This window comes from Notolepis coatsorum (assembly GCF_963971535.1).
Source record: "Notolepis coatsorum genome assembly, chromosome: 20".
Classification (NCBI taxonomy): Eukaryota; Metazoa; Chordata; class Actinopteri; order Aulopiformes; family Paralepididae; genus Notolepis; species Notolepis coatsorum.
The window spans coordinates 29514987-29527469 of NC_140184.1; the positions used below are offsets into that span (position 1 = coordinate 29514987).

The 12483-nt window shown below is 46.7% G+C and overlaps 1 protein-coding gene across 1 annotated transcript in view; it reads right to left on the reverse strand.

Moving 5' to 3' along the window:
• The window catches only part of fbn1 (fibrillin 1), a gene marked incomplete at its 5' end in the record, with an annotated part of 169565 nt that overhangs the window by 107329 nt on the left and 49753 nt on the right, over positions 1 to 12483 (reverse strand).

The window sequence follows — 12483 nt, forward strand, 5'->3', positions numbered from 1 at the left end:
TGTTAGAGACAGAGAGGAGAGTGTTAGAGACAGAGAGAATATATATGTGTGGGGAGAAAAGTCAGTGTACAGCATTAGCTGCAAAATATGTAGATGATTGTGACACAATAAGAGAACAAGCTCTGTAAATGTATCTGAGTGGCCACACTTGAAAATGAGTGACTATTTTGTAAATTAATATGTTTCTTGTTGATTGTCTTTACTGTTATTACTAATATTATGGTATTTTATTGCTTAATATATATGTTATTGTTTGTATGTTGAACTTGCTTTGGCAATAAGTATGTTAATATTTCATGCCAATAAAGCCTATTTGAATTGAATTGAATTTAATTGAATTGAATTGAGAGGAGTGTTAGAGACAGAGAGGAGAGAGTTAGAGATAGAGGAGAGTGTTAGAGACAGAGAGAGGAGAGAGTTAGAGACAGATAGAGGAGAGTGTTAGAGACAGAGAGAGGAGAGAGTTAGAGACAGAGAGAGGAGAGTGTTAGAGACAGAGAGAGGAGAGTGTTAGAGACAGATAGAGGAGAGAGTTAGAGAGAGAGAGAGGAGAGAGTTAGAGACAGAGAGAGGAAAGTGTTAGAGACAGATAGAGGAGAGAGTTAGAGACAGAGAGAAGGAGAGTGTTAGAGACAGATAGAGGAGAGTGTTAGAGACAGAGAGAGGAGAGTGTTAGAGACAGATAGAGGAGAGTGTTAGAGACAGATAGAGGAGAGTGTTAGAGACAGATAGAGGAGAGAGTTAGAGACAGATAGAGAAGAGTGTTACAGACAGATAGAGGAGAGAGTTAGAGACAGAGAGAAGGAGAGTGTTAGAGACAGATAGAGGAGAGTGTTAGAGACAGATAGAGGAGAGAGTTAGAGACAGATAGAGGAGAGTGTTAGAGACAGAGAGAAGGAGAGAGTTAGAGACAGATAGAGGAGAGAGTTAGAGACAGAGAGAGGAGGAGAGTGTTAGAGACAGAGAGAAGGAGAGAGTTAGAGACAGAGAGAAGAGAGAGTTAGAGACAGAGAGAGGAGAGTGTTAGAGACAGAGAGAGGAGAGAGTTAGAGACAGAGAGAAGGAGAGAGTTAGAGACAGAGAGAAGGAGAGAGTTAGAGACAGAGAGAAGGAGAGAGTTAGAGACAGAGAGAAGGAGAGAGTTAGAGACAGAGAGAGGAGAGAGTTAGAGACAGAGAGAGGAGAGTGTTAGAGACAGAGAGAGGAGGAGAGAGTTAGAGACAGAGAGAAGGAGAGAGTTAGAGACAGAGAGAGGAGAGAGTTAGAGACAGAGAGAAGGAGAGAGTTAGAGACAGAGAGAGGAGAGTGTTAGAGACAGAGAGAGGAGGAGAGAGTTAGAGACAGAGAGAGGAGAGAGTTAGAGACAGAGAGAAGGAGAGAGTTAGAGACAGAGAGAAGGAGAGTGTTAGAGACAGAGAGAGGAGAGAGTTAGAGACAGAGAGAAGGAGAGTGTTAGAGACAGAGAGAGGAGAGAGTTAGAGACAGAGAGAAGAGAGAGTTAGAGACAGAGAGAAGGAGAGAGTTAGAGACAGAGAGAGGAGGAGAGAGTTAGAGACAGAGAGAGGAGAGAGTTAGAGACAGAGAGAAGGAGAGAGTTAGAGACAGATAGAGGAGAGTGTTAGAGACAGAGAGAAGGAGAGTGTTAGAGACAGATAGAGGAGAGAGTTAGAGACAGAGAGAGGAGGAGAGTGTTAGAGACAGAGAGAAGGAGAGAGTTAGAGACAGAGAGAAGAGAGAGTTAGAGACAGAGAGAGGAGAGTGTTAGAGACAGAGAGAGGAGAGAGTTAGAGACAGAGAGAAGGAGAGAGTTAGAGACAGAGAGAAGGAGAGAGTTAGAGACAGAGAGAAGGAGAGAGTTAGAGACAGAGAGAAGGAGAGAGTTAGAGACAGAGAGAGGAGAGAGTTAGAGACAGAGAGAGGAGAGTGTTAGAGACAGAGAGAGGAGGAGAGAGTTAGAGACAGAGAGAAGGAGAGAGTTAGAGACAGAGAGAGGAGAGAGTTAGAGACAGAGAGAAGGAGAGAGTTAGAGACAGAGAGAGGAGAGTGTTAGAGACAGAGAGAGGAGAGAGTTAGAGACAGAGAGAAGGAGAGAGTTAGAGACAGAGAGAGGAGAGTGTTAGAGACAGAGAGAGGAGAGAGTTAGAGACAGAGAGAGGAGGAGAGAGTTAGAGACAGAGAGAGGAGAGAGTTAGAGACAGAGAGAAGGAGAGAGTTAGAGACAGAGAGAAGGAGAGTGTTAGAGACAGAGAGAGGAGAGAGTTAGAGACAGAGAGAAGGAGAGTGTTAGAGACAGAGAGAGGAGAGAGTTAGAGACAGAGAGAAGAGAGAGTTAGAGACAGAGAGAAGGAGAGAGTTAGAGACAGAGAGAGGAGGAGAGAGTTAGAGACAGAGAGAGGAGAGAGTTAGAGACAGAGAGAAGGAGAGAGTTAGAGACAGAGAGAAGGAGAGTGTTAGAGACAGAGAGAAGGAGAGAGTTAGAGACAGAGAGAGGAGAGAGTTAGAGACAGAGAGAAGGAGAGAGTTAGAGACAGAGAGAAGGAGAGAGTTAGAGACAGAGAGAGGAGAGTGTTAGAGACAGAGAGAAGGAGAGAGTTAGAGACAGAGAGGAGAGAGTTAGAGACAGAGAGAGGAGAGAGTTAGAGACAGAGAGAAGGAGAGAGTTAGAGACAGAGAGAGGAGAGAGTTAGAGACAGAGAGGAGGAGAGTGTTAGAGACAGAGAGAGGAGAGTGTTAGAGACAGAGAGAGGAGAGAGTTAGAGACAGAGAGAAGGAGAGAGTTAGAGACAGAGAGAGGAGAGAGTTAGAGACAGAGAGAAGGAGAGAGTTAGAGACAGAGAGAGGAGAGAGTTAGAGACAGAGAGAAGGAGAGAGTTAGAGACAGAGAGAGGAGAGTGTTAGAGACAGAGAGAGGAGAGTGTTAGAGACAGAGAGAGGAGAGAGTTAGAGACAGAGAGAAGGAGAGAGTTAGAGACAGAGAGAGGAGAGAGTTAGAGACAGAGAGAAGGAGAGAGTTAGAGACAGAGAGGAGAGAGTTAGAGACAGAGAGAAGGAGAGAGTTAGAGACAGAGAGAGGAGAGTGTTAGAGACAGAGAGAGGAGAGAGTTAGAGACAGAGAGAAGGAGCGAGTTAGAGACAGAGAGAAGGAGTGTTAGAGACAGAGAGAGGAGAGAGTTAGAGACAGAGAGAGGAGAGAGTTAGAGACAGAGATAGGAGAGAGTTAGAGACAGAGAGGAGAGAGTTAGAGACAGAGAGAGGAGAGAGTTAGAGACAGAGAGAGGAGAGAGTTAGAGACAGAGAGAGGAGAGTGTTAGAGACAGAGAGAGGAGAGAGTTAGAGACAGAGAGAGGAGAGAGTTAGAGACAGAGAGAGGAGAGTGTTAGAGACAGAGAGAGGAGAGTGTTAGAGACAGAGAGAAGGAGAGAGTTAGAGACAGAGAGAAGGAGAGAGTTAGAGACAGAGAGAGGAGAGTGTTAGAGACAGAGAGAGGAGTGAGTTAGAGACAGAGAGAAGGAGAGAGTTAGAGACAGAGAGAAGGAGAGAGTTAGAGACAGAGAGAAGGAGAGAGTTAGAGACAGAGAGAGGAGAGAGTTAGAGACAGAGAGAAGGAGAGTGTTAGAGACAGAGAGAGGAGAGAGTTAGAGACAGAGAGAGGAGAGAGTTAGAGACAGAGAGAAGGAGAGTGTTAGAGACAGAGAGAGGAGAGAGTTAGAGACAGAGAGAAGGAGAGAGTTAGAGACAGAGAGAAGGAGAGAGTTAGAGACAGAGAGAGGAGAGTGTTAGAGACAGAGAGAAGGAGATAGTTAGAGACAGAGAGAAGGAGAGAGTTAGAGACAGAGAGAGAAGAGTGTTAGAGACAGAGAGAGGAGAGAGTTAGAGACAGAGAGAGGAGAGAGTTAGAGACAGAGAGAGGAGAGTGTTAGAGACAGAGAGAGGAGAGAGTTAGAGACAGAGAGAAGGAGAGAGTTAGAGACAGAGAGAAGGAGAGAGTTAGAGACAGAGAGAAGGAGAGAGTTAGAGACAGAGAGAAGGAGAGAGTTAGAGACAGAGAGAGGAGAGAGTTAGAGACAGAGAGAGGAGAGTGTTAGAGACAGAGAGAGGAGGAGAGAGTTAGAGACAGAGAGAAGGAGAGAGTTAGAGACAGAGAGAGGAGAGAGTTAGAGACAGAGAGAAGGAGAGAGTTAGAGACAGAGAGAGGAGAGTGTTAGAGACAGAGAGAGGAGGAGAGAGTTAGAGACAGAGAGAGGAGAGAGTTAGAGACAGAGAGAAGGAGAGAGTTAGAGACAGAGAGAAGGAGAGTGTTAGAGACAGAGAGAGGAGAGAGTTAGAGACAGAGAGAAGGAGAGTGTTAGAGACAGAGAGAGGAGAGAGTTAGAGACAGAGAGAAGAGAGAGTTAGAGACAGAGAGAAGGAGAGAGTTAGAGACAGAGAGAGGAGGAGAGAGTTAGAGACAGAGAGAGGAGAGAGTTAGAGACAGAGAGAAGGAGAGAGTTAGAGACAGATAGAGGAGAGTGTTAGAGACAGAGAGAAGGAGAGTGTTAGAGACAGATAGAGGAGAGAGTTAGAGACAGAGAGAGGAGGAGAGTGTTAGAGACAGAGAGAAGGAGAGAGTTAGAGACAGAGAGAAGAGAGAGTTAGAGACAGAGAGAGGAGAGTGTTAGAGACAGAGAGAGGAGAGAGTTAGAGACAGAGAGAAGGAGAGAGTTAGAGACAGAGAGAAGGAGAGAGTTAGAGACAGAGAGAAGGAGAGAGTTAGAGACAGAGAGAAGGAGAGAGTTAGAGACAGAGAGAGGAGAGAGTTAGAGACAGAGAGAGGAGAGTGTTAGAGACAGAGAGAGGAGGAGAGAGTTAGAGACAGAGAGAAGGAGAGAGTTAGAGACAGAGAGAGGAGAGAGTTAGAGACAGAGAGAAGGAGAGAGTTAGAGACAGAGAGAGGAGAGTGTTAGAGACAGAGAGAGGAGAGAGTTAGAGACAGAGAGAAGGAGAGAGTTAGAGACAGAGAGAGGAGAGTGTTAGAGACAGAGAGAGGAGAGAGTTAGAGACAGAGAGAGGAGGAGAGAGTTAGAGACAGAGAGAGGAGAGAGTTAGAGACAGAGAGAAGGAGAGAGTTAGAGACAGAGAGAAGGAGAGTGTTAGAGACAGAGAGAGGAGAGAGTTAGAGACAGAGAGAAGGAGAGTGTTAGAGACAGAGAGAGGAGAGAGTTAGAGACAGAGAGAAGAGAGAGTTAGAGACAGAGAGAAGGAGAGAGTTAGAGACAGAGAGAGGAGGAGAGAGTTAGAGACAGAGAGAGGAGAGAGTTAGAGACAGAGAGAAGGAGAGAGTTAGAGACAGAGAGAAGGAGAGTGTTAGAGACAGAGAGAAGGAGAGAGTTAGAGACAGAGAGAGGAGAGAGTTAGAGACAGAGAGAAGGAGAGAGTTAGAGACAGAGAGAAGGAGAGAGTTAGAGACAGAGAGAGGAGAGTGTTAGAGACAGAGAGAAGGAGAGAGTTAGAGACAGAGAGGAGAGAGTTAGAGACAGAGAGAGGAGAGAGTTAGAGACAGAGAGAAGGAGAGAGTTAGAGACAGAGAGAGGAGAGAGTTAGAGACAGAGAGGAGGAGAGTGTTAGAGACAGAGAGAGGAGAGTGTTAGAGAAAGAGAGAGGAGAGAGTTAGAGACAGAGAGAAGGAGAGAGTTAGAGACAGAGAGAGGAGAGAGTTAGAGACAGAGAGAAGGAGAGAGTTAGAGACAGAGAGGAGAGAGTTAGAGACAGAGAGAAGGAGAGAGTTAGAGACAGAGAGAGGAGAGTGTTAGAGACAGAGAGAGGAGAGTGTTAGAGACAGAGAGAGGAGAGAGTTAGAGACAGAGAGAAGGAGAGAGTTAGAGACAGAGAGAGGAGAGAGTTAGAGACAGAGAGAAGGAGAGAGTTAGAGACAGAGAGGAGAGAGTTAGAGACAGAGAGAAGGAGAGAGTTAGAGACAGAGAGAGGAGAGTGTTAGAGACAGAGAGAGGAGAGAGTTAGAGACAGAGAGAAGGAGCGAGTTAGAGACAGAGAGAAGGAGTGTTAGAGACAGAGAGAGGAGAGAGTTAGAGACAGAGAGAGGAGAGAGTTAGAGACAGAGATAGGAGAGAGTTAGAGACAGAGAGGAGAGAGTTAGAGACAGAGAGAGGAGAGAGTTAGAGACAGAGAGAGGAGAGAGTTAGAGACAGAGAGAGGAGAGTGTTAGAGACAGAGAGAGGAGAGAGTTAGAGACAGAGAGAGGAGAGAGTTAGAGACAGAGAGAGGAGAGTGTTAGAGACAGAGAGAGGAGAGTGTTAGAGACAGAGAGAAGGAGAGAGTTAGAGACAGAGAGAAGGAGAGAGTTAGAGACAGAGAGAGGAGAGTGTTAGAGACAGAGAGAGGAGTGAGTTAGAGACAGAGAGAAGGAGAGAGTTAGAGACAGAGAGAAGGAGAGAGTTAGAGACAGAGAGAAGGAGAGAGTTAGAGACAGAGAGAGGAGAGAGTTAGAGACAGAGAGAAGGAGAGTGTTAGAGACAGAGAGAGGAGAGAGTTAGAGACAGAGAGAGGAGAGAGTTAGAGACAGAGAGAAGGAGAGTGTTAGAGACAGAGAGAGGAGAGAGTTAGAGACAGAGAGAAGGAGAGAGTTAGAGACAGAGAGAAGGAGAGAGTTAGAGACAGAGAGAGGAGAGTGTTAGAGACAGAGAGAAGGAGATAGTTAGAGACAGAGAGAAGGAGAGAGTTAGAGACAGAGAGAGAAGAGTGTTAGAGACAGAGAGAGGAGAGAGTTAGAGACAGAGAGAGGAGAGAGTTAGAGACAGAGAGAGGAGAGTGTTAGAGACAGAGAGGAGGAGAGAGTTAGAGACAGAGAGAAGGAGAGAGTTAGAGACAGAGAGAAGGAGAGAGTTAGAGACAGAGAGGAGAGAGTTAGAGACAGAGAGAGGAGAGAGTTAGAGACAGAGAGAGGAGAGTGTTAGAGACAGAGAGAGGAGAGAGTTAGAGACAGAGAGAAGGAGAGAGTTAGAGACAGAGAGAGGAGAGAGTTAGAGACAGAGAAGGAGAGAGTTAGAGACAGAGAGAGGAGAGTGTTAGAGACAGAGAGAGGAGAGAGTGTTAGAGACAGAGAGAAGGAGAGAGTTAGAGACAGAGAGGAGAGTGTTAGAGACAGAGAGAGGAGAGTGTTAGAGACAGAGAGAGGAGAGAGTGTTAGAGACAGAGAGAAGGAGAGAGTTAGAGACAGAGAAGGAGAGAGTTAGAGACAGAGAGAGGAGAGTGTTAGAGACAGAGAGAGGAGAGAGTGTTAGAGACAGAGAGAAGGAGAGAGTTAGAGACAGAGAGGAGAGTGTTAGAGACAGAGAGAGGAGAGAGTGTTAGAGACAGAGAGAAGGAGAGAGTTAGAGACAGAGAGGAGAGTGTTAGAGACAGAGAGAAGGAGTGTGTTAGAGACAGAGAGAGGAGAGTGTTAGAGACAGAGAGAAGGAGAGGGTTAGAGACAGAGAGAGGAGAGTGTTAGAGACAGAGAGAGGAGAGTGTTAGAGACAGAGAGAAGGAGAGTGTTAGAGACAGAGAGAAGGAGTGTTATAGACAGAGAGAAGGAGAGAGACAGAGAGAAGGAGAGTGTTAGAGACAGAGAAGGAGAGTGTTAGAGACAGAGAGAAGGAGTGTTATAGACAGAGAGAAGGAGAGAGACAGAGAGAAGGAGAGTGTTAGAGACAGAGAGAAGGAGAGTGTTAGAGACAGAGAGAAGGAGTGAGACAGAGAGAAGGAGAGTGTTAGAGACAGAGAGAAGGAGAGTGTTAGAGACAGAGAGAAGGAGTGTTATAGACAGAGAGAAGGAGAGAGACAGAGAGAAGGAGAGTGTTAGAGACAGAGAAGGAGAGTGTTAGAGACAGAGAGAAGGAGAGAGTTAGAGACAGAGAGAAGGAGAGAGACAGAGAGGAGAGTGTTAGAGACAGAGAGAAGGAGAGAAACAGAGAGAAGGAGAGTGTTAGAGACAGAGAGAAGGAGAGTGCTAGAGACAGAGAGAAGGAGAGAGACAGAGAGGAGAATGTTAGAGACAGAGAGAAGGAGAGTTCTAGAGACAGAGAGAAGGAGAGAGACAGAGAGAAGGAGAATGTTAGAGACAGAGAGAAGGAGAGAGACAGAGAGAAGGAGTGTTAGAGACAGAGAGAAGGAGAGTGTTCGACAGGGGAATAGGGAAACAGATGGTCATGAGAATGATCACATAAGTAATACAGTTGACAGCTACGCCTTGCTTGCACAATACGAGCGAAGGGAGACGCCATGAAGTAAGACAGAGGCTGGAGACCTAGTTTAATTCTGGTGATATGATCTGAAGTATTAATTTGCTCTTCCATCCATCTATATATCAATCTATCCATCTGCCCATCCATCCACCAATGAATCCATCTATCCACCCATCTGTCTGAATATCTATTCCTCCATCCATCTACCTCTACCTCTATGCCTTACTACCTGTTATGACCCTGGCTCATGGGCACGCAACCTATGTGCAAACCAACACCAAAACCCCGTGCTCTAACTCAAAGTGCTACTATATCAAGGAACTATTAATGTAAATGTAAACTAATGTACTAATGTAAACCCAACGGACAAGGACTGGAAGAACCTGACAGCTCTTCCTCTAAGCACAGACACTGCATGTGTGTTACTAGGGCTGGCTTTAAAGCTCCCAGCAGGTAACCAATCAGCACTAATTGGCTAATTGGCAGCCCTCACCTGCATGCCCCGTGACACAGGAGTGATCAGGTCTGCCTGCACAGTGACACAGGAGTGATCAGGCTCCTGGTACATAACACCTCCCCCACCAAACTGGTTGCCCCAGAGGCAACCACCACACAACAACCCATAAACAAAACAAAAAAAACAACTGTGACCCATTAGTTGTCAGGGCCACCACCACAACAGTGATAGCGGGTCGGCCCCTGTCGAACACGACCACCAACCGTGTTGTATGCTCCCTTTCAACAGGCCCCTCCACCGATACCGACCTGTCAAAAATAGACTGCAAACCAAAATCAACCTGAGAACTGCGCTCAACAGAACAGAACACAGCAAAACAAAAACCATAGATCACTGATACCACCACCGCGCCCATATCCATCCCACCTGGCACTGGCAGTCCAGGATACTGCAAACCGTGAACATCCAGAGTAGGATGTACCGCCTCAGGTACAGCCCCACCGTACCTGGAACATGGCAGTACGACAGTCACAAAAACGTCTGGAACACCATCTAAAATGGCGTCACCCAAAATAACATTGTCCTGATCAAAATCAAAATGGCTGCCACTCAACAGACCAGGTCGCGAAGGCGGCTCCTGCTCCACAGGACACAGGTAACTAGGTTGACTAGCACACCTAGTGCATGGCAGAGAATCAGTGTGGACATGTGGATCAATGTCAGAATCATCAACTGACATACTGGGACCATCCCTGCCCACAAGTGAAACATTAGGGACAATAGAGCTACTGTGGGAAGGCTGGCAGCCTAAGTCAGGCTTAGTAGCCTCTCCAACTAGAACGGTGTCACATGAAACAACAGCACCTCTCATAGCATCCTTCCCACACTCCTCCTCCAACTCGTTCGTGGCCTCAGCCACCATACAGGCTGGGAAGACCCTGAGACACTGCGCTGCTATACCATCTCCTGCCACATGCTTCTCCGGCACGCATGTCAACTCTGGTTTCACCACCGGGCCTAACACAAAGCCACAATCAAGAGAATCATTATGCAGAGGTAGATCCACAGTGTGCTTTCCAAAATTCTCAACAGGTACACATTTTAATTCAACAAAGAATGTGTCACTAAGTGTAATGTCCCAAGTCGAAGTATCAACAACATCACTTTTGTCCTTTGACATTTCCCGAGCCACAGCACACACACGAAACACTCCTGGATGTTTCTGTGCCAGCTCATTAGGGACCTCAGAAACCACAGGAATGGGAGTTACAACCGGAGTAGCCAACACTTTGTCACCAGCCAAATCATTCCCTAGAATGAAGGACACCCCCTTTATGGGAATGTGAGAACATACCCCCACAACAACATTGCCTGATACTAAGGGAGAATTGAGCGTGACCTCATGCAAAGGTGCATCCACAAGTCCACCCCCAAAGCCCCGAACAACGACACCGGAATGCAAAGAAGAGTTTTCTGAAAACGGCAAAACCCCCTCCAGAATGAGGGACTGAAAAGCACCGGTATCTCTCCAAATTGTTATAGCCTGTTTGGACTCTAGTGCATTAGTCAGGGAAACAAATCCATTCATCATAAACCTTGAGGAACCCTCAAGCTCTTTGTCCACACGTTTGATACTTCCCCCATCCCCATCTAACGTTGGCATAGGCGTTCTGCATATGGTTTCTACCAGAGCCACGGTTCTGACATTTTTCTGCTCAAGCACCGGGCACCCAGCAACGATATGACCAGGTTCTTTACAGTAGAAACAGATAATCCCTTCTGGGAATGCACCAGCAGAACCACCCCGCCTAGGAGGTGAAGTTAACTGACCAGCAGACACAGGTTTTGGGAAACGGCCCCCCTGAACAGGACGCCTATCCCCGGACTCAACACGGTAGTCCTCCAAAAACACGGACTTGTGTGTCAACACAAACTCATCAGCGAAGACAGCGGCGTCGCCTATCTTCGATACCTTATGCTCATTTAGATGTGTGGAAACGGTATCAGGAACACATCTTTTAAATTCCTCTAGGAGAATCAACTGCCTAAGCTGCTCTCTTGACTCTTGACTCTCTGAGAAGTGCACCACCTGTCAAACAGGTTCTCCTTCTCCCTTCCAAATTCAACATAAGACTGCCCCTCCGACCTGCGATAACCTCTAAACCGCTGACGATAGGCCTCGGGGACCAACTCATAAGCCCTCAAAATGGAAGCTTTAACCAGCTCATAATCAGCGCTTTGTTCAAGGGACAGAGCAGTGTAGGCTTCTTGTGCCCTACCAACTAAAACACATTGCAGCAGCAGTGTCCAGGCGGTATCAGGCCACTTCAATGTGGTTGCCACCCGTTCAAAAAGGGGAAAATATCTTTCCACGTCTTTCTCAAAAAATGGTGGCACCATCCTAATATTCCTGCCTACATCAAACCCGGAACGTGACTCTGGATGCAGAGCACCCGCCTGCAAGGCAGCATGCTTATATTCAAGCTCCTTCTGTGCACGCTCGTGCTCCAGCAACATTTGTTTCTCCTTAAACTCACGCTCCTCACGCTCACGCTCACGCTCCACTTTCCTCTCTCTCTCCTTAAGCTCACGCTCCTCTTTCCTCTCTCTCTCCTTAAGCTCACGCTCCTCTTTACTCTCTCTCTCCTTAAGCTCACGCTCCTCTCTCCTCTCCTCACGCTCTCGCTCTAGCTGCCTTTCCTTAAACTCCAACTCCCTAATCCTCCACTCACCCTCTACACCAGGTAATAGCGGAGACGCGCCAGACGAAGGAGGCTCCTCCACCCTCTCCTCAAGCACCTGCTCCCTAATGAGTAACACCCTTAAAGCACTCAAGGCAGTCGGCTTCACACGTTTCTCACCTGCAGAAAGCTCTACCCTGTAGTGTACAGCAAGTTCTAGAAGTTGTTCTTTGGAAAACTTCTCCAACATGTCATGAGACGGGCGATCAACAAAGTCCTTGATGGAAGCCATCGTCACTGTACCAGCCACCACAAGCTACACACTTTACCTCACAGTCACGAAGAACCACTAACGAACCACTGAAGAACCACGAAGAACCACTGAAGAACCACGAAGAACCACTGAAGAACCACTGAAGAATGCTAAATGCCAATAATAACAACCAGAAGGGAACGCGGTGGAAATGTGAGCTCTACGGAGCACACCTTTCTAGGTTGCAAAAAAATTTAAAATTAAAATAAAACACACCCACCCTAAATAGACGTGTCATACACGCAGGGTGTTAGGTGCTACCAGGTATGCTCACCAAACACTCAAACAAACAAAATAAATCCAACAAACAATTCCAAACAGGTGCGCCTTCTAACCTGATATGACTACATATGCTTCTACGTCTAAACTGCAGTTAAAACCGGCCCACCACATGTCTACCCTAAGAAACACTAAATCAAGCCCTACCACACTACCTGTGTTTTCTGGCCGCCCTAATCTACCTACCCTTAAACTAATGCCCTGTAGACCTAACCATCTTCAACCACACCTGCTACCAGTCAAAGATCATACTTGACCATCCACCCGTCCAGTACATGATACGGTACCAGACAAGCAGATGGTGCTAATCCCTTCCCTGACTGCCCCAGGAGTACGTGGTGCACAGGACGCTAACCAACAACCAGAAAATAATGTCCCTATCTACATGTGGTGCCCACTAAACTATATATTTTAACAGCATAAGTAGTCACATCAAATTACAAACAAATACGGCATACTCACCTGTTTGATGAAATGGCTCAAGCCCCCACGTTACACCATATGTAACGAGCACCACCCAAACCATAATACCAT